Raw genomic sequence first — 4833 nt, 5'->3', positions numbered from 1 at the left:
AAGATTCTAGAACATGTTTGTTGTTGTTGTTGTTGCTTTGTTTTTGTTTTTAGAGCCAGGATTTTGCTTCGTTGCCCAGGCTGGAGTATGGTGGTGCTATCATAACCCACTGTAACCTCACACTGCTGGTCTCAAGTGATCCTCCTGCCCCAGTCTCTCGAGTAGCTAGGACTACAGGGATGTACCTCCACACTTGGCTAATTTATTTTTTATTTTTTGTAGAGATGGGGTCTTGCTGTGTTACCCAGGCTGGTCTTGAACTCCTGGTCTCAGGTGCTCCTCCCACCTCGGCCTCCCAAAGTGTTGGGATTACAGGTGTGAGTCACTGCACCCACCCAGAGTGTTTTTCTTAGTGTTGAGTAAAACCTCCATTCTTTAATTTCCATTCACTCGTCCTAATTCTATTGTCTGGGGGTCATGTGGAATTAATCTGGTTTCTTTCTGGTGTCTTGATGGTCGAAGATGTCACTCATGTGATCTCCCTGAACTTTCACCTTGTCTTGGCTAAGACCTCGCTGTTCTTCTGGCCTTTCCTCTTAGAAAGAAAGCTTCTTAGGCTTATCACCATCCTGGCTTTCCTTCCTCCTTCAGTACCTTCAGTACCTTCCTTTGATCTCTGGCAAAGGCTGGCTCCCAAGTGGGCGCTGTCCCTAGAGAGAATCTGGCCTGCATTTGACACCAGTACTCAGCAGGCTGGCGTTTTCCTAGTTGTCTTGAAAGGTCAGTTTAAGCAGGCATTGGAACAGGAGAGGAACAGCCTCTGCTCCTGGGGCCTGTGGCTGGAGACTCCTTGCTGCCCAAAAGACATAGTCCCACTCCTTGTGCCTGGGAGGCCAGGCCAACCAGTCACCACTGCTGCTCTCGGCCACCCCTGCCCGCTGCTCACTGTCCGAGGGTGCAGAGCTGGGCCTGTATTTTCCCATGAGGCCATAACTCTGCATCAGCCGCAGCAACCATGAGCTCTATCTGGTTTCAAGACAATTTCATCACCCCTAATGGAGACTCCACACCCCTTAAGCAATTACTCTCCATTCCTCCCATCCGCAACCATGAATCTGTGTTCTGTTTCTATGGATTTGCCTATTCTGGACATTTCATACACTATGTGGCCTTTTGTGTCTGACTTCTTTCACTACGAGGTTCATCTACCTCAAAGCATCTGTTTCTACCCCAGGCCTAGTTAGTCATGCTGGTCCTGGCCAGCGGTTGGTCCCTTCCTCTATGTTCTAGCCAGGGTGAACTTAAAAATTGTCACTGGGTCTGGATGTTGGGGATCAGCAAACGTGGGTCTCTGCCAGGAGTACCAGGCCCCGAATCCATCTTTCCATTCTGGGTGAGGAAGATGGATGGGGAGGGATTTTCTGAGCTTGGATTCTTTCTTCAACCCTTGGCCACTCAGAGCTGGGGTATGGGTGAGGCCCTCTAAGAGAGTGGTGTGGGGTGAAGCCCTCCCTGGCCTCCAGCTGCCACCTCAGGATCTTTGCATCTCCTGTCCCCATTCTTTGCCCAGATGTTGGCATACCGTCTCCTAACCACCTTTACTCAGACAACACCTCCTCTGCTGCTCGGCCTTAAATTCCAACTCTTCATCTTGCTTTTTCTTGCTTTTTTTCTTAGCATTAATCACTAGCTGGAGTGTGTGTATGTGTGTGTGTGTGTGTACTGTTATTTATCTTGTTTTCTGTCTTTCCATTCAACCAGAATGGAACTCCCATAATTGTATCTTTGGTCTGCTACTATGCACCCAGTGTCTGGCACATAGTGAGTGCTTGATGAGTATTTATTGAATGGATGCATGGATGTCTGACATTCATGCCCAGGGGACCTGCAGCCTTGATGCTGGTGCCATCCTAGCCTCGAGTGTGGAGGTAAGCCTGAATTTGGACATACGGCTACCTTCCTTAGCCCCAGCATCACTGGCTTCAATGCAGGTATGGCCAGAGCCTGCTCCAGCTAGGCCAGGGGTCTGGCCAGACAGGTCTGGGGAGGAAGGCAGGTGTTTGACTGTAGACTTGAATTTAACCCAGTCTTTGCCAAAGAAAATGTTGTGTGACTTGCACAAGTGAAACTTGAAGTTCTGTAAATCCAGTTGCTCCAGTTTTCTGTGTGGACAACTCAGGGGGAGCATTTTCCTGAGTGACATGTGCTGGTTGACCTGAGATCATTCTGGGTGTTTCATTCCTCTGATCAGAGAGAGCAGGGAATAGACTTAGGTTTGGGAGATTTTCCTGAATTCTGATATCTGACAAGTGTGATGAATAGTGTTCAACAAACACGAAGGAGATCCTTAATCCTGGAGTGGGAGAGTAGGAACCTGAGGCACTCCCGTTTAGGTTTGGGTGTGGATTATAGGAGGGAGAGTCCTAGTCCAGGAAAGCAGGCTGTGTCCCTCGTATATTATGAAGTTGTCGGCTGTGTGTGTCTATGGCTGTGTGTGTTTCTGTGTGTGTCTCTGTGTATCTGTGTGTTTGTGTGTCCGTTTGTGTCTTTGTGTGCTTATCTTCGTGTCTCTGTGAGTTGAATAAATGGGGATCTGAGGGGCAGTTCTGGGTTCTTTGTCCATGGCAATCGAGATGATCTCTGGTGTGCATGGTGTTTTAGTGGCAATTTAGCTCTCTGAGATGTAAGCATAATTGCTTTCTGTCCTTCTGTTTTATTTCTCTAACAGTGGTTTTCAACCCTGGCTGCACATTAGTCCCATCTGGAGAGCTTTATAAAATACTCGTGTGTGGGTATCACAGCACATCAGTTAAATCAGAGTCTCCAGATGTGGGACCAGGGCACTGGTATGTTTCTGAAGCTTGACAGGTAACTCTAATTGCAACCAATGTAAGGTGTGTTCTGAAACCCCTTAGTGAGGATTAGGGGGAACCACACTAAACTTGAGACCTGGAGGTTTTGGTACTGGCTCCATCATTAAGTTGCCTTTGACCTTGAACAGGCCACTTTGTCTTTCTGGTCCCTTAATTTTTTTTTCTTTGGTAAGATGCAGATAATTGCATTATCCACATGGATATGCTTCCTGGCCATGGTTGTAAGGTCAAATGTGTGAAAGGGCTTTGTGCATTCTGAAAGGATACAAGAACGCAAGAAAATATTATTAGCATTATTTGTGTTAGCCCCTTGTAGAGACCCAAAAAATGGGGCCAGAGGTGGGCGTACAATTACAGCAAGATCGTAGTGAAAGAAAAGCCGAGGGGCACATCCTGCTACTCTGATTTAGTTTTCCCAAGACCAGGCAAAGCCAAGAACGCCTATGCTTGTAATTCCAGAAGCTGACACTAGGGGGTGCCCGATTCATGGCATGGATGGCAAAGATCTCATTTGACGACAATTTCCTGTTCCCTTTGGTTAAAATAGTTTGGCAGGGCTCAGTGGCTCGCTCTTGTTTGTCCCCAGCTGTATGCAAGGAGGATCCTTGAGTCCTGGAGTTTGAAGCTGCAGTGAGCTATGATCATGCCACTGCATTCCAGCTTGGGCAGCAGAGTGAGACATGGTATTTAAAAAAATAAAAGTAAAATAATTTACTAAAATAACCATTTAGATATTAAGGTGAGAGTGTAAATGCCTTTCTCACACTATCTCTGTGCAGTCAGATGGTGGTTTTCATTCTGCCCAAGTTCCCTTCCTATGTTCCACTTCTCTTGATTCTTCTGGCCTTTGTAGTAAAAATCCTTCTTGGGCCTGAAGTTGGGCTTGCCCACTCAGATTTCAGTGAAACATCAAACAGCTTTGGTTGCTGGCAATGAACCAGGGAGGAGGCCTATCTGGCTCCTCTGCAGACTTAATTAGCTCTTGAGCTGCTCTTTCTGTCAATCTGGCCTTCTCTGCTCCTCCCTCCCCCTTGCTTTTAAGGAGAGAATCTCATTTTCTGCTCCCAGGGGCCCATTCTTTGCAAGCCACTTTAGCTTTCTTTCCTTTCTGTGATCAGGAAAGCCGGATGTAGATGTCAAGGAGGGTAATTGTAAAAGCTGACTGACACTTTTTCTTTCTGCAATTAGGGAAGCGTGACTTTGACAACTAAGCCAAATCATTCATTCCCCTGCCTTTGAAACTCACCCCTGGGTACAAGTTATTTTGCATAAAATTACTCAATATTTTCATAGAACCAACCCGGGGACTGCTACCCAGTTTTCTTCTGAGTCTAGGTCATTTGTTTGTTTGTTTGTTTGTTTCTTCTCTTTTTCTAAGTATTTGAAAACACATCTGAAATACACAGTTGCCAATGTTATGGGTCAGTTGGTATAAATACAAACAAACTTTTTGGAACAATGCACATGAAATGATGAACAATGAATGCCTCTGGGGACAAGACTGGATGTTTGAGCTGGTTCATGTTCTTGTATAAAATCTTCTAAAAGCAGGGAGCTTGGGGTACCTTAGCTGACTCAATACCATCTTACCTTCACTCCCTCAGGCCTTAGAGAAAAGGATTAGAAGGAGGGGACTTCTTTCACCCTACGGTCACGCAAGCAGACCAGGTCCCCAGCTATCCTTTCTTGTAGCTTTATGGGAATATGGAGAGTGGGTTTTCCAGGTGAGGTGCTCAGAAACCAAGGAAGGAAGACCCTGGGCAAATTGCTAAATGCCAGATGCTGTCAAAGCAAAGTCCTCATGGACCCCAGTGGGAGGAAGAGCTTGTGTGGTGACCCAGTGTAGACAGGACCCCATGTAGTTTCTGGACTCTGGAACAAGATCCTTGACTGCCATCATTTGTCAGGTCCTCTTCGCCCTTTCCCTCTACCCTCACTTCTTCCCAGCTGCATACCCTTCCCCTTGAGCAAATTCTGTGGAATCTTGACCCAGCTCCCTGTCAATCCATTCTCATAACAC

At 46.6% G+C, this 4833-nt stretch overlaps 1 long non-coding RNA gene across 2 annotated transcripts in view; it reads left to right on the top strand.

Annotated features, from left to right (window-relative positions):
• LOC104002919 (uncharacterized) overlaps positions 1-4833 on the top strand; it is a 152464-nt gene that overhangs the window by 39296 nt on the left and 108335 nt on the right. The gene's annotated exons all lie outside the window — the stretch shown is intronic.

This window comes from Pan troglodytes, chromosome 19 (assembly GCF_028858775.2).
Source record: "Pan troglodytes isolate AG18354 chromosome 19, NHGRI_mPanTro3-v2.0_pri, whole genome shotgun sequence".
Lineage (NCBI taxonomy): Eukaryota > Metazoa > Chordata > Mammalia > Primates > Hominidae > Pan > Pan troglodytes.
This window is presented reverse-complemented; position numbering and strand designations above follow the sequence as displayed.